Below are 26,808 nucleotides of genomic sequence, written 5' to 3'. Positions count from 1 at the left end.
TTCATACGCAGGTTGTTCCCTGACATGGGTTGCTCTCCCCACAATGTGTCAGCACTTGACTTATTTCCTTCCTTCTTCCTTGTTTCCATTCATTGAGCTTCCTTGTCCCTTTTTGGGTTAACCATTTGGGTTTTGGGAAAATGTCCTGGCACCAGCCTTATAAATAACTAGGTACCCCCACCAGGCCTCAACATCTGAAAATATTAAAAAAAAATAAACGGACAATAGGCTGATAAGATCCCCCCCAAAGAAAGAGCTTACTGACATCATTTATCCCAACTTATAATGATCCTGTAGGACAGGGCAGAACTGCTCTTGTGGGCTTCTGAGACTGTAAATCTTTTAAAAAAATTCTTACTTGGGAGTTAATACATATAACCTATCATTCCATAGTTCAATCACATCAAGCAGTCTTGTACAGTTGCTACCACAATCAGTTTCCAAACATTCTTTTTCTTTCTGGACTCCTTGACATCGTCTTCCCTTTACCCCCACCCCACACTGTAGTTCCCCCCACTGTAACCACCCCCCCACCAAAACCCCTATTCTACTTGCTGTCCCTACAGGTTTATCAGTCCTGGGTTTCAGATAGCGAACCACAGGAAAACACATAACACAGCCTCAGGAGGGTGATCTCCAATGACATAACACTCCTGAAGCACACCCTAATATGAACAAAGCAAAACAAAACAAAAATACAGAGAATGCTGAAAACCAGATCAGGTCCAGCATGCCTCAGAGCTGTGATCAATTGGCCAACTTTTAACTGTTCAAGTCAGGTTTATCCCTTTGATTTGGTATACTCATTTCTCCAAGGAACTAACCACTTTCCTCCCATCCCTCCACTGTGGACAGAGGGAGATTCCCAGAGATTTTTTCCCTAGGGAGTTCCCACAAATGAATCTTTGGCTCTCACTGGCATCCATAGCCTTCTGCAAACTGGGTTCTCACACTTTAGGCTCTCATATTAATCCCTCTTTCAACTCCGGGCTTTATGATTTATAATCCTTCAGTGACTGATGTTAGTGTGCTTCTTCCATGTGGACTTAGTTGACCTCTCGCTTAGATAGCTGACTGTTTGGAGATAAGCCTTTAAGTTTCCAGTTTTATTCTATCTGATAGCTGGGCACATCTAATTTCTTCACCACATCTTCACCTGTATCTTCTGTGTTCCCTTCCTGAGGGCGAGTATTGAGCAGGGCCATGATGTAATAAATAATTGCAATAAAAAAACTAATTGCTTTTAAATTGGAGCTAGGATTTAGTGTGGGACCAAAACCCATTCCTAGATCTATGGGTTTTTTTTTGTTGTTGTTTAATTTGTTATTAATTGGGAGTTAATACATATATCATTCCATAGTTCAATCATATCAAGCAGAATTGTACAATTGTTTCCACGGTGTTTCCAAATGTGCTAGTCTGGGTTGACTAGAGAAACAAATCCAGAGACACTCATATGTGTATAAGAGAGAGTTTTATATCAGAGTAATTGTATATTAATAAAACACACCAGCCCAGTCCAGAAAAAGTCCATAAGTCTGATATTAGCCCATATGTCTGATACCAGTATGCAAATTTCTCTTCAGACTTACACAACACATGCAATGATGCTGAAAGCAGGAAGATCACAGGCCTGTAGGTGTAAAGTCTTGCGGATCCAGTGGCAGTGGAAGCATGCATCATGTGACTTGTCAACAGGAAAATCTTGCAGGGAGAGTGTGTGTCCTGCCTCCAGGGAGAAAGACAGGAGTTCCCAGAATCCTCAGGAGGAGGCCTCAGTGGCTATAACCTGATTGACAGGCTAGACTCAACCCCTTCACTCAAGTTCACAGATTCATCCCCTTCGCTCAAGATTATATATGTTTGCCACACCAAACATACTTTTTCTTGCTGTATTCCTTGACATTGTCTCCCTTGTGTCCCTCACCTCCAACTGTACATCTTTATCAGAATGGAAAGCTTCATCTTTCTCTCGAGGAGCAGCTGGTGAGCTTGAACTACTGACCAGTGTGGTGAGCAGTCCAACTCATAACCCATTATACCACTGGGGCTCATCCTAGTAAGATAATGATTATATTGTATTATAATGATTATACTCTAAATGATTATATTAAAGATAAAATTAACATACTAAGGAACGGGGATGTCACTTGGAGGACTGAGGTGCACCTGACCCAAGTCATGGTGTCCATCATTTTGAAAATCGCCTCTTATGTGTACGAAAGTTGGACAGTAAATAAGAAAAACTGGATGCGAAGCATCAGTGCAGTGGATTTATGGCATTAGAGAAGAATATTGAAAGTACTATGGACTGCCAGAGAGCAAACCAATTGATTTTGGAAGAAATGCTGTCAGAATGAGCCTTCGGGGCAAGCATGGTTGTACTGCTCACGTACTTTGGACGTGGTCTCAGGAAGGGTGAGTCCCTGGGGAAGGTCACCTGCTGGGGAAAGTGCACCTACGCCCATCAAGTCGATTGTAGGGCCAGCAAGATGGGTGACACGTGGCTGCAACAGTGGGTTCAAGCATGAGAATGGCGAGGAGGTGCCAGCCGGGGCAGAGTTGCTTTCTGCTGTACCTGGGACTACTATGGGTCAGAGCCCACTCGACGGCCTCAATAGCAACAACAGCATCCACAGGTTATCGCCGTGTGGCTTCGTGGCGGGTCACAGCTGGAACTGTGTCAGACTCAGCCCTTCTCGAGGGGCCTCACCCCTGCTCAGCCCAGGGAATGTGTTTCTCCGTATAGGATTACTGGGGACTAATGTGGAAAGAAATCCTTCTAGGGAACATGTGATTCAGTTAAGAGACAAGTGATCATTGAAGAATGTATTTAGCATTGTTAGGATAACGTGGAGATAATGGTCAGATTGAGCGGTAAGAAATGGTCCATTTGGTGGCATGTGCCCCCTCATAGGTCACTCCCTCACCAAAATGCAGCCCCCAAATGTGCTTCTGTGCTGCTCGCCATAGGTACTTGGCCATCATGCAGGAGGGCACACGGTGACCCTTCATTCACTTCACCTTGGGAAGGGATCAAGGCAGAAGTTCCTCTGCCCCCTCCCACTACCAGGACTTTCGCTGCCCAGAGGACAGTGGCGTCTAAGGGAAACAGTGCCTGTGGCAATCCATTTTAAATGGCCGAGTGAGCTTCAGGCCAGCGGGAAACCGCTACAGCACCTAGAGACTGCTCCTCAGTGTCTCCGCCCAGTGGCCCCCAGGGCATGTGCCATGCCTGCCAAGCATCAGGAGGGCACTCGCAACGTGGCAGCGAGCCCTGTGACAGGTGAGGAAAGTGGTTTTCTAAGCAAGCGCGGCAGTGCTGGCTTTTCTAGAACACCACAACCTTCAATCCACACAGAAGGGTTTGCTTAGATCGTAGCAAAGCTTATTGAAGTGTGTGTCTGTGTGTGTGTGCGCGCGCACACCCACGCATATGTACCCCAGAGAAGAGGAGGCAGCAGTGCCCCCATCAACTGTATCCTGTAGTCCAACTCAAAGAGGATGGCTTGGCAGAGCTAGCTGACGCAGCCAGGTGTGGGTGGGAAGGAGCAGGCATGTTGCTCTGACTGAAGTCTCAGGGAGACTTGCTCCACTATCATCTCGCCTTCCTTAACCAGTGCTGCAAATACACATACAATGTGCACTCTCCACATGGACCTCTTGAAGAAGTTGAAGCTTTCTTGACAGTGAAAGCTGCAGCATTAAGGACACGGAGCTCAGATCAACTGGATTCCATCACCTAATCTCAACTGAGCATTCGCTGCATGCCGGGTCCTGGGCTGGTGAATGCCCAGTCCACACTTGGGAAGATTTGACTGTGTCTGCGTGAACTTCGGGCCACAACCTGATGGTTTCCTTTCAGGGAGCATTTACAATTGGAGAGGAGTCTGGGCAGTCACCCATGTGTCCGACCCTGTCCACTCAGGGCAGGGGCACACTGATGTGAGTGCTTTTCTGCCTGTGTGAACGTGCAGAAGGGTGGGGTGCTCATGAAATCATGGATCCCTTTGTTAACCCACAACCACAAAACTGGGTGCTGTGGAGTCAATTCTGGCTCACCATCATCCATCGAGAATATCTGAGTGAAACAGTGACTGATTTTTTTTGAGGAAGCAGACTGCCAGGCCTTTCTTCTGAGGCACTGCTAATTAAATGAAAAATCACCAAATATAGCAGTGAGCAAGTTAACTCTTTGTACCACCCAGGGGCTTCATTCCATTGTGGCTTAGAAACATTAAAAAAAATAACTCAGCAAGTTCTGTTTCCCCATCAAGCTTGCTGACACCCCTTATCAAGCAGAGGCTCGCTGCCTTCTCTCCATTTCCTGTGACATTCCAATATCTGAAACAGCTCTCTGTAAAAGGCACAGTTATGACGGCTTATTTCTATCTCTAGTTCGGCTACTGTTCACTTACCCCCTGCATTTGCTGCTGTGGCGTCAGACAATTCCTTTGTATTACTGGGTATTTTAGATGGGGGTGAGGCGGGGGCCTTTCTTTCCCGTGACTCAGATTGGCCGCAGTGAGCATAGCTCCTTCCATGTGGCAGCAGCTCAGTGAGCGCTGGTGACTGTAGGAACCGTGGCCCCTTCGCTTTCTTTCACAGGCTGTGAACAGCTATCCTCAAGCCTCCTCAGACTAAAAGTTCTGAGTTCCCCTTCTCTGGGAACTAGAGAAATTTTGCAGCCAAGCCACCATTCTTTTTTTTTCTTTCTTTTTTAAAAAATTGAATAAATCTTTCTATTGGGGCTCATACAACCCTTATCACAATCCATACATACATCAATTGAGTAAAGCACCCTTATACATTCTTTGCACTGTCATTCTCAAATTCACCTTCCACTTGGGTTCCTGGAGTCAGCTCATTTTCCTTTTTTTTCCTCCCCCTCCCTCCCCACTCCCCCTTTCCCCCTGAACCCTTAATAGTTTATAAATAATAATTTTATCTCATACTGCCCGGCGTCTCCTCTCACCCACTTTCCTGTTTCGGGGGACACGAGAGAGGGGGGTGTGGGGGAAAGGAAGTGATATTAAGCAACGCAGGGACAAAGGAACAACAAGTGATCCAAAATCAGTGGCATGGAGGGTGTAAGAGGACTGGTAGGGATTGATCAAAGGCAAGGTGACCAAGAGAAATTACTGAAACCCAAATGAAGGCTGAGCATGATAGTGGGACAAGAGGAAAGTAAAAGGAAAGAGAGGAAAGAACTAGGAGACAAAGGGCATTTATAGAGGTCTAAATACAGGAATGTACATATGTAAATATATTTATATGTGACAGTAGGGATGTAGATCTCTGTGTATATATTTATAGGTTTAGTATTACAGTAGCAGATGGACATTGGGCCACCACTCAAGTACTCCCTTAATGCAAGAACACTTTGTTCGATTAAACTGGCATTTCATGAAGCTCACCTTCCCGACACAATCGCTGAAGACAAATGGGCACATAAGCAAATGTGGTGAAGAAAGCTGATGGTGCCCAGCTATCAAAAGAGATAGTGTCTGGGGTCTTAAAGGCTTGAAGGTAAACAAGTGGCCATCTAGCTGAGAAGCACCAAGAGGCCACATGGAAGAAGCACACCAGCCTGTGTGATCACGAGTTGTCAAGGGGATGGGGTGTCAGGCATCAAAGAACAAAAAACCTATATCATTATGAATGAGGGGGAGTGCAGAGTGGGGACCCAAAGCCAATCTGTGGGCAACTGGACATCCCCTTATAGAAGGGTGGGTCTTTGGGAGGAGATGAGCCAGTCTGGGTACAGTGTAGCAACAATGAAACATACAACTTTCCTCTAGTTCTTTAGTGCTTCCCCTACATAAACCCACTATCATGATCCCAATTCTACCTTACAAATCCAGCTAGACCAGAGGATGTATACTGGTACAGATAGGAACTGGTAACACAGGGAATCCAGGATAAATGATCCCTTCAGGACCAGTGCTGAGAGTGGTAATGCGGGGAGGGTGGAGGGAAGGTGGGGTAGAAAGGGGGAACCGATTGCAAGGATCTACATAAAACCTCCTCCCTGGGGATGGACAACAGAAAAGTGGATGAAGGGAGACATTGAACAGTGTAAGACATGACAAAATTAAAATAATTTATAAATTATCAAGGGTGCATGAGGGAGAGGGGAGTGGGGGTGGGGAATAAAGAGCTAATACCAGAAATCAATAGGGGAAGTTCTATTCTATCCACAGTATTGTGATGAGCTGGAAACGACTCAATGGCGATGAGTTTGGTTTTGAACTTAGAAATCCATGCTGCTTCCAGGACGTTCCATTCCTTTAGTGCACCAAGTACTGACCAAATGCTCCCTTTAAAAGTCTGGGATTTTTGCCAGGTATCAACCCGAGTCCACAAGGTGGTAATTTCTGAAAGGTGTCCTTGTTTTAAAAATAAGCATGGCATTTGTTCTTCTTAAGTCTTTCAACAAGTCCAAGTTTACCTGGAAGGGTTTCACAATAGCACCTGCACATCCCTAAGCTGCCAGCAGATTTGAGCCTATTTACAGTGGCCAAGGAGGCTCTTCCTATGTACACAGCTAGTTAGTACTCACGTCTTTTCACAGCCAAGGTCACATTCTCCATTACCATCTGAAGACCATTTTCCTTCCTTGGTAGGAAAAGAACACGTGAGATGATGGGTGCTGCCTTCCTTGTGCTCCGATGAACATTAACACTGGGCTGTGGCCACAGGTTTCCTTGAGCTCTGCTCACACCTAAGAGGCCATACACCTCTCTAATCCGGGCCATCATGTAGCTGGCATATCATGCCCATTATGTCATTCTTGTGTCTTCCAGACTGCTGGATGTTCTCCATTCACTGCATACAGGTGTTTAGGGGCCCGACGTCATCAGGGAGCTCTCTGTGGACACACTGACCTGCATTCCTTCGGGTCTCTCACATCTCTTCCCGGTCATGGTAGCTTATGCCTAAGGGAATGTCTGTAGAGTCTACAGCTCTTCTGAGTTACCTTCTGTTCTTGACACATTATGACACGCAGATGTTTTTTTACCCAATTCCATCAATTCTGCTTTTATAAAAGCGAGTAGGGTATATGTCAAGGCTCTGAACAACATTTCCTTCCTACATGGGTATTCCATAGAACCGGCACCTTCTATCATTCCAGCTCCTCGCTTTTGGAACTTCCATCTTCCGAGAGATTGATTAGTTACTAAGGAGAGTCAAGAATTTACTAGCTTTTGCTTTTACAGAGGCTGGCCGAAGGATATTTTCATTAATTATTTTAAGTAAACTTTGTATTGAAACACAACATCTTAAAAAAGACTCTATCTCATGATAGAGCTTAGTGAATTTTAGCAAAGTAAACATCCCCATATAACTGCATATTAAAGAATCATATTAGTCCTGCTGAGAGTCCCATCTTGCCTCCTAACTTGTGTTTATGGAGTCACAGTCTGCTTTGGGAAGGTGACAAGTACCATATTAATACTGTTACCTGTTGTGTTAGGCAGGATTGTCTAGAGAAACAAAGCCAGGATATTTGTGAATATATATACAGCAAGAAGGAATATACCAGCTAATTAGTCCACATAACAGTACAGAGGGTTCAGTTCAACTCACTTCAGTGGAACAGTTGATATACTGGAAGGCCTGCAACTCATGTGGGTGGCTGGGTCCAAGGTCAAGGAAGCAGACAGCAGAGTCCTCCCTCAGGCAAAGTAAGCAGTCTGCCCACAAGCAGACTTAGTGAAGCAGGCCCGGATGGGATATCAAGCTCAAACAATGCAAAGCAATAGGATCTACCAACCTCAAGCTCAGCGATGTATGTCCCAGCAGCATGGCGAAGCAGGAGCCTCAAGCTCTAGCAACACGATCCAGGTGGTGTAGCTCAAAGGTTGAGGCAGAGAACTAGCTACAGCAGCAGCATGTCCCAGCACACTCTGATCACCAGAGAGCAAGAGAGAGGGGACGGGCTTTACAGAGCCATTTATCTCTTTGCCCTCCAATCAAACTGTGACCTGATTAATCCCACATGTTCCTGTTGGCCAGGTTGGCACAATAAACCTGACTATTACACCTGTTGACAACTAGTTTACTAGAACTATGTGCCAAACACTATGGCTTCAAAAAAGCAAGAGAGAAAAGTATTTTACATTTCACAGGAACTTTAGGAGGTGTGTCTTATTGTTGTCTATGTAATAAATTAAAAGTGCAAAGCTAAACCCACTGCCTTGGGTTGATTTTGTCTCCTAGCCACCCCACTGGACAGAATAGAGATGCTCCATAGGGTTTCCGAGGCGGTAAATCTTTATGAGAGCAGGCAGCCTCAGCCTTCTCTCACAGATTTGAGCCTCTACCCCTTTGGTAAGCAGCCAATGCTTAATCCACGGTGCCACCAAGAATCCTTTATGTAACTGCTAGGCCCATATTATTTGGGCACCTTGAGTTTGTCAGTTTATTGTACTGCTATGACTTGAATATTGTTGTGATGCTGGAAGCAATGCCATATTGTTTCAAATATGATCAGGGCCACGTGTGGGGTGGGTTTCCATGGAGCTTCCAGTCTAAAACAGATTGGGAAGGCAGACATGGCAATCCACTTCTGGGAAGGAGGAGACAGTGAAAGCTTTGTGCATGTTCTGACATGATACCAGAGATGCGTCCATCAGGTGGGAAAGCACTCTAATTATGCTGAGGGAAGAGCCGTCTCCTCAAGGTCAAATTGACCTTCATGACCCGAATGGGGAAAAGCTTTCGGGACATTCATTTGCCAATGGGGAATGACTAAAAGTGAGACGGAGCAACTACAAGCCCCATTAATAATCGGAACATGGAATGTACAAAGTCTGAATCAAGGAAAATTAGACATGGTCAAAACTGAGATGGGATGCTGGAAGAACAGTACATTAGGCATTAGGGAGTGGAAATGGACTGGTTCTGGCCATTTTGAATCAGACAGTTCTATAGTCTGCTGTGCTGGCGGTGATGAATTGAAGAGTAACACTGTCATATTCATTGTCAAGGAGAATATTTTAAGATCTTTCTTGAAATACAGCGCTGTCCATGATAAGATAGTATCCCTAAACCTCCTAAAAGGAGATCAGCTATAAAACTATGATTCACATTTACATACCAACTACTACACACCAGCCAAAGATAAAGAAATGGAAGGTTTTTCACCAGCCTCTTCAATCTGAAAGTGACCAAACGTGCACTCAAGATGCATGGATGATAACTGGTGGTTGGATTGCGAAAGTTGGAAGCAAAAAAGGGTCCCCAGTTGGAAAGTATGGCCTGGATGTGGAAATGGCATGGGCGGTGGCATGCTAGAATATCACAAAGCCAATGACTTATTCATCAGAAATACCCCTATCACTAATTCCATGACTTTCATGTCCCTCCCTTCACTCCATTGTTCTTGGCTATGAGCCTGTTCTCAGAATAAGGGATGGTAACACAGGTGCACCCCTTTCTAAGTACAGTGTTCTTCGAAACCCCTGTGATGCCCAAGCTTCTTTTGAACTCCTCCCCTGCAGTCACAGACCTTCCTGCCTTGGACTGCATTAAACAGTTGGCACTGCAAGGCTGGCTTCCCTTTATCAACCACAAATGTTCATTGTCCTTTCGGTCTTTGACACTACAGCCAGAGCTGCTCCTGCCACAACTGCCACCGCTTCGGTCTCTTTCCTTCCGCCTCTCTGGAAAATCCCTGTCACTTCCTCCCTGACATCATTCTCCAGCGATATAGCTGAGTTGTTCAGAGTCAAAAAGGAAAATGCTGGCATACTGGAATGGAAAACAAAAACAAAAAGCAGCCTGAAGTGCGGTTCATAAACGTAACACTTACAAGGGTCATGGCATCGCTTTGGGAACCCGAGTCAGGAAAGTGCAGCCAAGAGAGCTCCATAGAAGACTTCAAGAAGGTAACAGCATGGACAGCCACCACACAAACGATGACAAACCTGGGGACAATCCTCAACCCTGAGGCAGCAGGGCCGAGCAAAGCAAACTACAGAATACGATGAGAAGAAACCAAGAGAGACCTACACAAAGGGACAACTATCCTGTGTTCATGGATTCCCAAACCTCAAACTCTAAACTCACTGCTATCAAGTCAATGCCAACTTGTAGTGACCTCCCCCCACCCCCCGCCCCCACGACTTTCTGAGACTGTAAGCATTTATGGGAATAGGGAATCTTTCTCCCTTGGACTGCCTGTCCTGAGGCTCACAGCCCAACTCAGCATACCTTTGTTTGTGGTTAGGAAAACTTAATATTCTGAACATGTCAATATGACCTACAGTCCTCCACCCATAGAGCCCAATTCTGGTCCAAATCCCAGCTTCATTCTTTAGAGAAATGGGAAAACGTCATATGGAGAGGAGAGAGGCCCACGATAAGCAAAGAACTTCTAAAAAAAAAAAAAGAAGACCAACAACAACATCAACAAAGTAGGAGGCCTTGCACCACACAGCCTCAGAATCTCCTACACAGCCCCAGTAACCCACAGAGCCGGGTGCTGCTCTCATGAGAGACGGACAGACCAATGACATGGAATAGAAAACACAGAAACCACCGCATTCACCTAAGTCACTGATGCTCAACAAAGGGCCAAAAAAAAAAAAAAAACATTAAATGGGAGAGGGACACCATCTTCAACAAGTGGTGCTGGGAAAAATTGGGTCTTCACCTTGCAGAAGAGTGAAACAGGACCCATACCTCACCCCATGCATGAAAACAACTCAAGACGTATTAGAGACCTGAATGTAAAGCCCAGAGCTATGAGAATCTTCCGTGAGAAAATAGGGGCCGATTTCAGGGTCCTATTGCAAGGCACACATGGACTACCGAAGGACGTCTGTAAAGGAAGCATACACAGTGGGAGAAAACACCCCGAAAGGTGACAGGGACCTATTAGAAATTAAACACTTATGCACACCAAAAGATTTCATCAAAAGAGTAAAACAAAAAAAAAAAGAGTAAAACAAGAGTCCACAGAGAGGGGGAAAATCGTTAGCAATTACACAACAGACAAGGGACTAATTAATAAAATCTACAGAATTCTGCAACACCTCAATAAAAAATAATCCAATTAAAAGATGGGCAGAGGCCAGGAATAAACATTACAAGGGATGCCACTGGAATGGCTCACAGACCCCGGAGGAAAGGGAGATGCAAATCACAAAACACGGTGAGCTAGCACCTTACAGCACGACCACAGCCCAGCTTAGGGGACATTTTCTATTTCTCACGACGCCTTTAACCCTTAAATAGAGGTTTATCCTACTGTTGCAAACACATAAAACATGTACTGGTTTTCATGTTACAGATGAAACAACTGAGGTAGAGGCATTTGCTTTATTCTGACTTTCTGACTTCGTTAGTTTCCCCATTCGGATCCAGTCAGCTTGGTAGGCGTCTTCGCATTTTGCGGGTCAGTATCGACACGCATTTCCAGATTTGTTGGTTATGGCAGCCCGCGGGGTTGAGAACATCGCCGACACTCGGCTGCCGTCCACCTCAGGTGCCTCTCTTCACCCGCTTTCCATGCGCAAACCGAACGGGTCCGCTTCCAGCGTCTCCCGAACATCCAGGTCTTTCCCTCCTCGGAGGCTGTGCGCACTCAGTCCTCTGTAAGCGCAGTTGTCCAAGTGTGGCTGCGGGCTCTTAGCCCCTGTCGTGCTCATCTCAAATATCACGCTCAGGACGAGGCCTTCTCTGACGCCCGAGTCTAATTAACGACCTACCTGCCCCCACCACCCACCCCATGCCCCCACACACTAGTGAGACATGCATGTCTTTCTCAACTTGTAATTTTTGTTGTTTCATATCAGTCTCTGTCTAACCATAAACTTCACGATATCAGAGGCCTTTCTGTTTTCCTGTTTGTCTCCAGTTCTTAGCTCAGAGCTTGATGTATATATAGTACAGCATCAATCAATGGGGTTTTTAATACGTAAAATCAGACTCTAGGTAATATCTACCACCCAGATCACAAAGGTCTTCGCGCTGCGCAGAGCAGTCACAAGTGCAAGTGATTGAGCACATTAAGAAGGAATAATTGTCTTCAGGATCTCACCTAAACAGTGATGTGAGCAATAGAGCGACTGAGTAGAGGGAGCCGGTTACACCATTCATATGCAACTACAGGAAGGACAGGGAAGGGACAGGACCACAGGAACCACAAAGCTGCCCAGAGACCCATTAGAACGGGCCTGCTGGGGCTGCACAGGATGCTGCCGGCCGCCTTGCGCATCGGCATATTATAACATGGCGTCCATGGAATGATGACCCAGTCAACTTCATTCACTCATTTATTATTTATATGCTGCCTCCTTTCAAAAGAGACACGGGGACCACTCGCCATTAAGAATAACCCATCATATTTTATATGTTCTGTTAGTCAGGCAATTCCCATAAAAATGTTTGATAAAAGTGCTAATAATTTGAATTGGTCTATGTAGTTTTAAAAAATCTAAATTCTGCAGGCACAGCTTAGAAGAACTATACCATGAATTTTTCTTTTCTTTTACAGTTTCTTTATTTATTTTAACTCTGTGGTTGTTTGGGTTTAAATTTACATAAATCATTTTATTGGGGGCTCTTACAGTTCTTACAACAATCCATACATCAATTGCATCAAGCATGTTTGTACATATGTTGCCATCATCATTTCCAAAACATTTTCTTTCTACTTGAGCCCTTGGAATCCACTACTCTTTTTTCCCTTCCATACCCCACCCTCCCACCCTTGTGAACCCTTGATCATTTATAAATTATTATTTTCATAATTTACACCATCGCTGTCTCCCTTCACCCACGTTTCTGTTGTTCATCCCCTTGAGAGGGGATGTATGTCGATCATTGAAATCAGTTCCCCCCTTCTCCCTCTTTTTCTCCTCTACCCTCATGGTATCACTACTCCCATTACTGTTCCTGAGGGGGTAATCTGTTCTGGATTCTTCGTGTAGAGAGCTCTTATCTGTACCAGCGTACATGCTCTGGTCTAGCTGGATTTGTAATATCTACCTGGGGTCATGATAGTTGGGGGTGGGAGTGGGGGAAGAGGAGAGGGGGAGGGGGAGAAGCATTAAAGAACTAGAGGAATGTTGTGTTTTGTCAGGGCTGTACTGCTTCCTGGCTGGCTAGTCCCTTCCTTGTGACCCTTCTGTAAGGGGATGTCCAATTGTCTACCGATGGGCTTTGAGTCTCTACTCCTGCCCCCTCATTTGCAACCATGAGTGAATTGTACCCTGTTAAGTTCCATAATAAAACCCAGAAGGTGAGAGTTGTTTGTGAGTTCCCTGTCACTGCTACGATAGATTATCTAGCCAGCAGGGTGCCATGGAGGGAGGGCTTGTGTCAGAACTGGTTGGAAGGTTAGAGAGTGGAGGGATGCCTAACCTCCACCTTGTGATAATAAGGCTTGTGCCGATATTGCTTGGCTTCTCCTTCCCCCTTGGTTTTGAGATGTCCAGAGGCGCTCAGGTGTATCCTCCAGGCTTTTTTTTTTTTTTTGCAGGACCACAATAGTCTGATCCACAACTGATGGGGGTGGAGGGCTAGGCACTGCTTCATTCTATATTCCACAGGCTCACCATGAGCCGATGCCAGCTAGGAACAAAAAGAATCCACCTTGACTGACCTGATGTCCTCACTGCTCTCTGCCGTCTTCTGTTCCTCGTTGCACTCTCATTTGCTCACTGTCTTTCACTCATGGTCGCAAACTCACTGAAAATCAAGCAAGCTCATAGTCTCTCTGTTTGTTTTATAGTCAAGAGAATAATAACATCCTCAAACATGTCAAGGAGCCCTGTGGCATAGTGGGTTAAACGTTGGAGAACCAAGCACAAGGTTCTTGGTTCAAACCCACAAGCCACTATGAGTTAGAGAGATGAGACTGTCTGCTCCCATAGATATTTACAGTCTAGGAAAACCCTAAGGAGCATTTTGTCCTCTGTCTACTAGGTTTGCTGTGAGTCATAATCAACTTGATGCCACTGAGTTTTTAAAGATGTCACCAGGCACATCGCAGAGAAGGGTAAGTAGGGTCTCTATGGGTCAGAAGCGACTCAGCAGCCTGAGTAAAAACAGAAAACCTTCTACGCCAAGAAACTGTGTGTACATATTTAATGCAGAGCATTTGAGAGAAGTAAATTCTTATCCTAGGTTATCCAAGTGGACCCAGTGTAATCGTGGGAACCATGTAAGAGGAACAGTAGAATTAAAGAGGGGGGAAGATAACATGAAAATACACAGAGATACTGCGCATGCTCTGCTGTCTTGGAAGATGGAGAAGGAGGCATGAGCTGAGGAAAACAGTGCTTCTAGAAGCCAAAGGGGAGTGGGAAAGAAAACATGAATTAAACCCTTTCATACACTAGAAATATCTGTTATATAATAAAATCTGTGCATCATTTAACTTATGAAAAAGAAAAATAAGTTCATTGGAAAGTGGAGTGAAAAGATCATGAAATATTTCCATGAATTTTCTGAATCCCTTGTATATAAATATATACACATCCCAAATATGAAGGGCACCCCCCAAAATTTGTTTCAAGGCTATGTGTTTAGAATTTTTTTTACAAAAGAACCTATAACCTTCAAAGTACCTCCATTATACTTAATACATTTGTCAAATCAGCAATTCCATCCTTGGAAATATTTTTCAAACTCATCTGTTTGGATGGCTGACAGCATCCCCCACCTTTTTTTCTTCATCTCTTCACCACTATTCATTCTTGGAAACAAAAAGAAGTCACACAGAGCGAGGTCAGGTAAGTAAGGTGCGTGGGGCAAGAGAGGAATGTTGGTTTTGCCCAAAAGTGGTACACTGTGATGGCTGCCTGAGCAGGTGCATTGTCATGGTGGCAACACCTGTCCCCCATCTGCCACAAATCAGGCCTTTTTTGTCACACACTGTTATACAATATTTTCAGAACCTCTAAATAGAAAGCTTTATTAACAGTCTGACCTGTTGAAATGACCTCCAAATGTACATCCCCTTCATATAAATATGCATACATATGGCAAAAAAATTTCTTGAAAATACCATGGACCACCAAAAGAACAAACAAATCTGTCTTGGAAGAAGTACAGCCAGAATGCTCTTTAGAGTAAAGGATGCTAACACTTCATCTAACATATTTTAGACGTGTTGTCAGGAGAGACCACTCCCTAGAGGAGAACATCATGCTGGTAAACTATCAGGGCAGCAGAAAAGAGACAGGCCCTTGACAGATGAATTGACACAATGGCATGGAACTTTTGTACTGAATTTTTCTAACAGTAGCTTTATTTCCTTTCATTTCTAAAGTATTTTCTCTAAATATAAGATTCTAGGTTGACAGATTCGGTTTTTGTGTGTTGTTTTCCTTTCAGTGCTTTATATATTACTCCATTTCTCTTTAGCTTGCATGATTTCTAACAAAAACTATACTTACTACAATTCTTTTCTGACTTCTTTGGTATACAATGTGTTCCCTGTCCACTTACAAAAATTTCTCTTTATGGTTTCGGCAAGTTGATGTGTCTAGGTATATGTCCAGTTGTTTTATTTGATTGGTTGGTTTTGGTGTGTGTGTGTGTGTGTGTGTGTGTGTGTGTGTGTGTGTTGAGAGTATATGTGTGGAGTCTAGTCTGTCGATCAGGAAATAGCCAATGAGGCCTCTGTGTGGGCATGGTCTTCTCTTGAGGACCTCCTATATTTCTTCCTTGGAGGTGGGTGACACACTCTCTCAACTAACTCCCTGAGAGATGCTCTACTGACAAGACACATGGTGCTATGTTTATAGAGCGTTGCTGCTGGAGAAGCCATGTGGACACCCCACCAGCTCTGAGATGCTTACAACACCATTGGATCCACAGTACTTCCCACCCATTGACCTGTGATCTTCCTGCATTTGGTGTCATTGGATGTGTTTCATGATTCAGAAGAGGACTTTATAGATTGGTACCAGACATATGGGCTAATATCAGATTTATGGGCTTAATCTGGACTGGGCTGGGATGTTTTCTCAATATTAAATTGCTCTTGTATATAAGCTCTTTCTTTTTAATCATTTTATTGTGGGCTCATATAACTCTTATCACAATCCATCCATCCATCCATTGTGTGAAGCACCTTCATGAACCCTTGATAATTTATAAATTATTATTATTTTGCCATGTCTTACACTGTTCAACATCTTCTATCACCCACTTTTCTGTTGTCCACCCCCCAGGGAGGAGGTTATATGTATATCCTTGTAATTGGTTCCCCTTTTCTATCCCACCTTCCCTCCACCCTCCCAGTATCGTCACTCTTACCACTGGTCCCGAAGCATTCATCCATCCTGGATTCCCTGTGTTTCCAGTTCCTATCTGTACCAGTGCACATCATCTGGTCTAGCCCGATTTGTAAGGTAGAACTGGGATCATGATAGTGGGGGAGGGAGGGAAGCATTAAGAACTAGAGGAAAGTTATATGTTTCATTGTTAAACTGAACCCTGACTAACTTGTCTCCTCTGTAAGGGGATGTCCAGTTGCCTGCAGACGGGCTTTGGGTCCCCTCTCTGCACTTCTCATTCACAATGATATGACTTTTTATTCTTTGATGCCTAATACCTGACCCCTTTGACACCTCATGACCACACAGACTGCTGTGCTTCTTCTATGTGGGCTTTGTTGCTTCTCAGCTAGATGGCCGCTTGTTTATCTTCAAGCCTTTAAGACCCCAGAAGGTATGTCTTTTGATAGTCAGGCACCACCAGCTTACTTCACAACATTAACTTACTCACCCAAATGATTGTGTCTCGGAGTTGAGCACATAATGATATGATTTTTTTTTGTTCTTTGATACCTGATAACTGATCCCTTTGGCACCTCGTAATCACACAGGCTGGTGTGCTGCTTCCATGTGGGCTTTGTTGCTTCTGAAATAGATGGCCACTTGTTTACCTTCAAGCCTTTAAGACCCCAGATTCTATAGCTTTTGATAGCCGGGCACCATCAGCTTTCTTCACCACATTTGATAAAGCTCTTTCTTATATACACACACGGATGTCCATGAATTTGTTTTTGTAGACTACCCTCACTAACACAGTGTGTCTGCAATCTTTGGTGTTATCTTGCCTTTGATTTTCTATCATGCATTATATTTTGAAAAATTATTTGTCATTCTTCAATTATCTTTTCTGCTTCATTCCCTATCATCTTTATGGAACTCCAGTTGCATGTATCTTAAGTGTCTGGTAATTGTTCTACATCTGTTGGATGCTCTATTCTATTTTTTGTTTGTTTGTTTTACTTTTCTTTCTCTTTGTATTTTCTTTGGACCATCTTTAAGTTTTGTTTTGATCAATCTTCAAGATGGTTGATCCTTTCCTCTGCCGGATCCAGGCTCTGTTGCACATGTTGAAAGCTTTCTTTATTTCTGATATAGATATGCATAAATATTTCTAGCATTTCCCTCTCTGTTCTGAAATCCCTTACCTATCCATGCTTATTTCCAGGACACCAATTCTGGGAGATGAATTACACCCAGTTCTACCCCATCCTATAGGGTAGCTGTGAGCCTGAATTGACTGAATGTCTGTGAGTTGAGCTTGATGGTGAATGGTGTGCTCTCTTTATTGGGGTGAGGGTGTCAGGGCTGTAAACATATGTTAAGACTCATTAAATTGGGTACTTTAAGTACATACAGTTTATTGTATACACATTTACCTCTGAAAGGGTAAACGGAAAATTTAAAAACATAGGATACACTAGACACTCAGTTGAATGTCTAAAAATAACAATAGCAACTGTGAGTAAAGACATTGTTGGTGAGAATGCAAAAGAGTATAGCCACTTAGTAAAACAGGCAGCTTCTTATAAACATACACTCAGCAAGCAACCCAAGCATCTCATTCCTTGGTATGCATGTCATCAGAAATGCATGTCTATGCATAGCGATAGCAGTTGTATTCTTGATATCCCCAAACTGGAATCAGCTCAGATGGTCACTTTGTGATTGATGGGTGAGTGGATAAACCAACTGCACTACATTCATACAATGGAACACCATTTGGCAACAAAAGAGAATGAACTGAGGGAGGCAATAACATTGAGTGATCTCAAAATCTTGATGCTAAGCAGAAGAATTGACATACTGTGTGATTCTATTTTAATGACAATTTGGGAAAGCCAACACTAGGGGAACAGAAATCTGATTGGGGTTTGTGTGAGAAAGGATTGATTAACAGGGACACGAGAGAACCTGTTGGATGATGGAAATATTCCCTATCTCTCTATTGTGTTGCTTACATTTAATGTATCAATGTGTCAAATTCTTAGAGCTGAAGACCTCCAGAGGGTCCATTTTGCTGCATGTATGTTAGACTTCAATAAAACCACACCGAACCAATTGCCATCAAGTCAATTTTGAAGCATGAAAATAAATTTCTTGACTTTACAATGGATGTTTAAAGTCATGCTGTATTCAGTTCATTACTATAAAATAGTTTACTAAAAATATGGCTAATTATGTAGAAATCTCCTGTAAAGTGTCCTGTGAATATAAATCACTATGTGTCAGAACATTTCAAAAGAGATATTTTATTAGAAATATTTTTCGTGAAATATTTAGAAGCACTGGATTGAATATGGCATGACTTTAAAAACTGAAGGCAAGATTGAAATCGTCAAGGATTTAATGCTGCTTGGATCCACAATCACTGCTCCTGAAAGCAGCAGTCAAGCGATCAAACAATCTGCTGCACAAGACCGCTTTGAAGGAATGAAAAGCAAGGCTGTTACTTGAGTACACTGGACTCAAGCCATGGTACTTTCAATCACCTCATATGCATGTGAAAGTTGGACATTGACTAAGGAAGGCCAATGCATCTGAATTATGGGACTGGTGAGGAATGTCAAAAGCACTGTGGAGTGCCAAAAGACAAATAGATCTGCTTTGGAAGAAGTGCAGCCAGAATGCTCCTTAGAAACGAGGATGATGAGACTTTGTTTCATATATTTTGGACATGTTCTCAGGAGTGGCCAGTCCCTTGAGAAGGGCATCATGCCTGGTAAAGAGGGGCAGTGAAAAAGAGGAAGACCTTTGTGTTAGACGGGGTTCTCTAGAGAAACAAAACCAGGCTACATATGAATGAATACACACACACATATATGTATGTATATATATGTGGATAGATATATACAGCATTAAGGAATATTACAGTTAATTAGTCCACACAGCAGTACTGAGAGCTCAGTTCAATTCACTTCCCTGGAACAGTTAATATACTGGAAGTCTTCAACTCATGATGGCTGCTGGGTCCAAGGTCAAGAAAGCAGACAGCTGAGTCTTCCCTTGGGAAATGCAGGCAGTCTGGCCACAGGCAGCAAACAACAGGCTGAGTCGCCAGCAGCTCAGGAGCTTAGCAAAGCAGGCCTGGATGGGATATTGAAATCAAGCAGTGATGTACACACCAGCAGTGTGGTGAAGCAGGTCTTGAAGGAAGCTCCAGCTCCAGCAACACTATCCACAGGCTGGCTGTCCCACAGGTAGTGTATCACACAAGTTGATGCAGAGAACTAACTAAAGCAGCCTGCTGGTCTGGTCCCCAGAGAGCACGAGCGGGGCGGGGCTTGCCAAGCCATTTATCTCTCTGCCCTCCAATCGAACTCTGACCTGATTACTCCCACATGTTCCTATTGGCCAGGTTGGCACAATAAACCTACCTATCACAACCTTAGACAATATAGACACAGTGACTGCACTGATGGGCTCAAACACAGGAACAATGAGGAAGTTGGCACAGGGCCAGTGTTTCGTTCTGTTGTGCACAGGGTCACTATGAGTCAGAGTGGACTCAATTGCACCTAAAAGCAACAATGAATCACAAAAGGACTCTATGGCCATGGGTTTGGTTTGAATTTTGGCTAAAACCGATCAAGTGACAAACTAAAATTCATTTCTGGGTTGAAAAATTATGTTGATAGACACCTGGGAAATACTCCTTAAGATCTGAATAAGCACGATTAGATGAATTATGTAGTATTGAAGATTTGCTAGTTAGTTGGATAAAAGAGTAGCTATTTGTAACAAGTTTAAGTGCATGGTGATTTAGAGGCCCTGTCTCAGTAATGAAGTATGTGAAGAAATTATTTTTCTAGGGGCCATTAAAGGAAAGATGTAGAAGAGGAGACATATTTACCACTGAGATGGTCTTTAATGAAAAGAATGTTTTATGGAAAAATTATGGAGCTATAACTACCGAAGAAATGGCTGTTTTAACTCAAGTAAATACTTGTATAAAGGTCTGAGGAGAGAGACATCTTAAATGAAATGTATTCACTAAGTAATTTCTGTGAAGAATTTCAACAGGGAAATTGAAGTAGAAATGTTAACTTTACAAGTATGAATTCTTTAAAATATTTTGGAATTTTTGCAATAATCAAAATAGGGAGAGATTATAAAAATCTGCTTTCCCGTGAAAAAGTACATGGGGCAACAAGTAGGAAAGCACTTAAATGAGCTATACAGGTAGGTGTTCAAAGTACATTGTCTTCACAGTACATAATTAATCTTGAGGGGTAGCCATATGTACAACCAAACATCCATCATTCATAATGCTTACACGAGCATTTTAGCAGCTTGGGTTACATATGAGGGGCACCCCTCCCTCCACCCCACAAATGGAAAAAGCGCTTCTGGGCAGAGCTTTTGTGGTATGCATTTTTCCCACTAGGCGAGCCTGCAGCAACTCGCTCTGAGTTAGTGCACTCAGCGGCATCACCTGGCAAGGTTCTCTCTCTGCTCACAGTGAATTATTTTGTGAAAGCAGTTTTGCTTGAACCTCATTTTTTTTTATGTGGATGGCTGATTTAAGAGAACAGCATGCAGATGTGAAATTTTGTTTTCTGCTCTGGAAAAATGGCACAGAAACTGTTGTGATGTTGAACACAGCTTACAAGGACAGTGCTGTGGGAAAAACTAAACTGTACAAGTAGTTTTCTTGTTTCCAAAAAGGTGAAATGACGATTGATGACAAACTTCATTCTGGATACTCCATCAACCTCCCAAATTGACGAAAATGTCAGCGAACTTCGTGCACTTTTACTCGAAAACTGACGACAGGCCATTGATGCGATGGGGAAGTTATCTGGACTACCTTGGACCTCGGTTCAGCAAATTTTAGCGAAGATTTGGGAATGAGAAAGACAGCTGCAAAATGTGTGCCTTGGGTTCTGACTGACCAGGAGAACAGTGTTGAGTAGAAGAATGCCATGCTTTGAACGAACCCAGACTTCCCCCCCCCCTTCCCATGGTCATTACTGGTGACGAGCTATTCTTACGACCCCAAAACAAACATCAATCAAGCCAGTGGAAGATGCCATTGTCACCTCACCCCCCCAAAAGCTTGTCAAGTGAAATCCAACTTCAAGACCATACTCATTTGGTTTTTTGTTTTTGATATCAGGGGGATAGTGCATTTGGAATTTGTTCCACCAGGTCAGACTGTTAATCAAGCTTTCTATTTAGAGGTTCTGAAAAGATAGCTTACCAGTGTGTGACACACAAAGGCATGATATTTGTGGCAGACAGGGTACCGGTTTTGCCACCATGATAGTGCACCTGCTGATGCATTGTGCCTGCTGATGCAGTGTGCCAGTTTTGGGCAAAAAAACAAAACAAAAACAGCATGCCTCTCTTGCCCCACACACTTCACTTGCCTGACCTTGCTCTGTGTGACTCCTTTCTTGTTTCCTCGAATGCAGAGGGACATGAAAGGAAAGTGATTTGACCATGTAGAAGAGGTGAAGGGGTGTAGAACAGAAGGAGGGACGTGCTGTCAGCCATCCAAACAGATGCGTTTGAAGAAGGTTTCAGTGAATGGAATCAGAGATTTGACAAATGTATTAAGTGTAATGGAGAGTACTTGGAAGGTGATAAGGTTGTTTTGTAAAAAAAACATTTAAATACATAGCTTTGAAAAATAATCCTGGTTGGGGGGGGCATACCTCTTTGAACTTCACACTCTGACATTATTTCACCTCTGCCCATATTCTTTCTTTTATTTTTAATTCCGTCTGCAACCAACACTTTCTTTTCCCCTTCTTTATTTTTGCCTTTCACTTCATCCATATTAATATGGATCTGCCCTCTTGTTAATTATTTATCATTCCTTACCCTGGTGGTGCAGTGGGCTGCTAACTGCAAGGTCAGCAGTTTGAAAGCACCAGCAGCTCCAGCAGCAGAAACTTGAGGCTTTCTACTCCTGAAAAGTGTTGTGATCTTGGAAAACCACAGGAGAAGTTCTACTCTGACTGGGTCACTATGAGCTGAAATCAACTCAACAGCAGCGAATTTTCAGTTTCTCACCCTTCCATCCCTGGTAAACAACAAAGAAGTTTCTTTTAGTGTGAAAACCTTTTCTGAGCCTTTTATAATAGTGGTCTCCAATGATATATGTCCCTTTATGATTGAATTATTTCACTCAGCATAACATCCATATTATGACGTGTTTCACAGATTCATCATCATTATCCTTTAATGTTGCATGTATGACTCCTGGCTAAGTGTCGTTCTTCCACTGATGGGAATTCATGTCATTTCCATATTTTGCTGATGTGGATAGTGCTGTGATGAACATGAGTGTGTGTGTGTGTGTGTGTGTGTGTGTGTGTGTGTGTTCTTGTCACGGCTCTAAGTGCTCTAAATACGAGAATGCTGGATCTTATGGTATTTCCTCCACATAAAGGAAGATCCATCGTGTTTACACCGTAGTTGTACCATTCTACAGTCTCAATAAGGAGTCCAGTCTCTCCGCATCTTTGCCATCATTTGATTTTCTATTTTTAAAGTTTTGCTATTAAAGCTGGGGCGAGAGGTCATTTTCCATTGTTTTATGATTGGTGGATGACAGTGACCAGTCCTTGGGAAAGGACATCGTGTTTGGTAAAGCGGAAGGGCAGTGAAAAAGAAGGCAAGGAAGTAGATTGACACAGAGGCTGCAGCAATGGGCTCAAACAGAGGAGCCGTTGTGCGGATGCGCAGGACCGGGCAGTGTTTCTCTGTGTTGTGCACAGCGCCGCTGTGAACTGGAACCCACACGAAGGCACCTATTCACAACAACGGCTAAGGAACACGATCATTTCTTCATGTTTATTGGCCATCTGAATGCTTTCTTTGATGTACCTGCTCTCAGTCCACTTTTAAATCGGATTACTTTCTTTTTCTTCTTGAGTGGTTGAATTTTTTTTCATCACTGTTAAAAATATTTCCCCATTTGTAAGTCCTCTTTTTAGTTCTTTGGTGATATCTTTTGATGCAGATAAGTGTCCAATTTGGGGGAAGTCCTCATCATTGAGTTTGCTTTCTACTGCTTGTGTCTTCTCAGTTATGTTTGGTAGACTATTTGTCATACATTTGTCCCTAATTTTGCATTGATGATCATCTTACTTTTCTAGGTTCTACAGTTAAGTCTTTGATCCATCTTGAGTTCATTCTATATATGGTGTGCAAGATAGGAGTTCTGGGTCATTTTCCTGCAAATGAATAGTCAGTTTTGCCAGCACCATTCGTTAGAGATGTTCTCTTCCCCACCTAATGAATTTTAGACCTTTTTCAAAGAGCAACTGTCCATAAAAAAAAAAAACAACTCACCTTTTAGTAGAACTCACTGCCATTGAGTGTATTCAGACTCATAATGATCCTATAGGACGGAGTAGAACTGCCCCTAGGGGGTTCTGAGCCTGTAACTCTTTATGGAAATAAAAAGCCTCATCTTTTTCCTGTGGAGAGGCTGGTGGTTTCAAACTGCTGAACTTGTGCTTAGCACCCAAACCCCTAACCCAGGACTCTTATGGAAACAGCAGTCAAAGATTAAGCCACACATTGCATTGTGTAAATCTGCTGCACAAGATCTCTTCAACGTGTTGAAGCACAAGGATGTTACTTTGAGGACTAAGGCGTGCCTGACCCCTGGCATTTTCGATGGATGCATGTGAAAGTCGGGCATTGACTGAGAAAACCTGGAGAAGACTCGATGCATTTGAGTTATGATGCTGGTGAAGAAAGCCAACAGAACAAACAGATCTGTCTTGGAAGAAGTACAGCCAGAATGCTCCTTGGAAGAGGGGATGGCAAGACTTTGTCTCATGTACTTTGGATGTATTATCACCCCATACTCGGTGGAGTAGAAGGGCAGTGTGAGAGAGGAGGTCACTTGACAAGGTGGATTGGCACAGCGGAAGCATGATGTTCTGTTGTGCAGAGAGCGGCTGTAAGGTGGAACCATCTCAACGGCACCTTACAACAACAGCATCTGTCAGACTTTCTCATAGCTGAGCATTTAAAAGAGTTGGAAACAGCACTTTCTAAATTATTTCTAAGTTCCCCAAATAAAGCGTTTCAGAGGGCTTTAAACATGTTTGCTAAAATGTGACAATTATTTACGGATTAGTCTCAAGAATAACTAATTCAAAGTAAGAGGAAATCTACTAGCCAAGTGTCAGCAAACCTTTGGCTTATCTGGAATCCAGGAACAGGAATGGGAGTAGTGATACCAGGAGGGTAGAGGAAAAGTGGGGAGAGCAAGGGAGGAAAGGGGAACCAATTGCAATGATGGACACATAACCACCACCCCCCCTCCCAGGGGAACGAACAACAGAAACCATGGGAGGCGGGAGACAGCCATAGGTGTAAGATATGAAAATAATTTATAAAGGGGTCATGTGGGTGGTGGTGGGGAGGGAAGGGAAAAAAAGGAGCTGATACCAAGGCTCAAATAAGAAGGGAAATGCTTAGAAAATAATGATGGCAACATATATACAAATATGTTTGATAAAACTGATGTGTGCATTGTTATAAGAGCTGTTCAGAACCACCCAATAAAATGATCTTTTAATTTAAAAACATTTTAAAGAGTTACAGTAAAAAAAAGAGAAAGAAAAAGAGTTACAGTCTTGGAAAGCAACAGGGGCAGTTCTACCTTGTCCTACAGGGTTGAGGCCACTGTCTACTCCACAAGAGAAAGATAGGCTTCCTACTGCCCTGCACAGTCACTGTCTCAGCAACTTGAAGCAGGAGTGCTGGCCTCTTCTCCAGGGTCACTGTGAGTTGGAATTGGTTTGATGGCAGGGAGGGTTTTTTAATAGGGTAGCTTTGAGCCAGAATTGGCTCAAGGCAGTGAGTTTGATCTGATTTGGTTTGCCACAACTGGGTAGGTTTACAAAAAATATATTTTTAATTATATACTTGGAGGGTGAATTATATGATTTGCAAGACATGGATACAATTATTTTTAAGTGAAAAACGGATATATGAGATATGCATGCTAAGCATTTGTACTGATGGACTACAAAATTTAAGAGTGCAGATTGTTCACAAGTGCCTAGTGGAATTAAAATAATTAGAATGTCTTTGTAGTTCAACAGTATCTCGCACAGAACTAGAGACACAGTGTGTATTTAAAACTGCGTCCACTCGCTGGCCATCTCTGAATTCCAAGAATGACAATTTGCCTGTGTTTTGTGCATGTTGATTTCTCCCGGGGCATACACATGTCATGTGGCGAAAGATGTGCCTGCATGCATGCGTTTGGTTAGGCGTACACAGACTATAGAAACATTCATCCATAGTAGTGGTGAGTGCAGTTTCTCAAATTGAAATATAAGTCTTGGTCCCAGAACTTGCTCGCTATGTGATGACTGAATTGCTTCCCAACTTGCCCAGGTCTCAGCTTCCTTATATGAAAATTCAGGAAAATAGAAGGACCTACCTCATAAGTTTGATTATGTGGCAATATTCCTAGATCTATGTTTCACATGTGGACTGTGCTGCACTCACAGATGCACACGCATGATCCAGATGAGCATATCTGGATGTTTATATTCCTATGTAAATATGTATGTGGCTCTCAATATGTATTTATATCAAACACTAAAACTGTCACTAACCATATTAACAGCCAACATTTAGTGGGCACGTGTCCTTGGCATTGGTTTGCACACAGTTTACATAGATTCTCTCACTCATTCTTGTGGGGGGAACGAGGTGACTTGACATAGCATGAATTTGTTCTTCCCATTTTACAGATTAGAAAAACTGAGATCCAGAAAGACTAAGTAGCTCACTTAAGAATACAGAGAGTGTATGTTAGAGTCAGGAAGTCTGGCTCTTTTAATCAATGCGTTGCTGCCTGCCAACTGTATTTAACATGATTGAGTATTCCAGAGGCTCGTAATTCATGTGCCACTTAATAGTTTATAAGATGCTGTCATATACACCGAGTCTCATAAAAACTTGTGAAATGATAGAATACGTGTGGTAGCCTCACTTTATAGGAGCAAAAACTGGTAGAGCGCAAGCCACGAATGTCTTGTTGTGGAAATATTCCTATGTTGCCAATATCCTGGGTGTCTCTGAACATGGAAGTAGTCACCTAAATGCACAGAGCACTTTCAACTTGTCAAGGACAGACATCCATCCGTAGGATGGTTGGTGTTGGGACTACACACTCCAGCCCTTCTCTGAACGTGTCATGGTCCAGTGGGGGAGACAAGTATGGGATCCAAGAATCAAGGTGCACAACAGATAGTCTCCAAGGGAGATATAAGAAGCGCAGATGGCACCAGATAGGGCAAGATGTGACAAATAATAATCTATACATTATCAAGGGCTCATGAGGGAGGGGGGCAGGGAGGGAGGGGAAAATAAGAGGACCTGATGCAGAGAGCTTAAGTGGAGAGCAAATGCCTTGAGAATGATTAGGGCAAAGAATGTACAGATGTGCTTTATACAATTGCTGTATGTATATGTGTGGATTGTGATAAGAGTTGTATGAGCCCCTAATAAAATGTTAAAAAAAAAA

This window comes from Tenrec ecaudatus, chromosome 1 (assembly GCF_050624435.1).
Source record: "Tenrec ecaudatus isolate mTenEca1 chromosome 1, mTenEca1.hap1, whole genome shotgun sequence".
Lineage (NCBI taxonomy): Eukaryota > Metazoa > Chordata > Mammalia > Afrosoricida > Tenrecidae > Tenrec > Tenrec ecaudatus.
Note: the sequence above shows the minus strand (reverse complement) of the source record.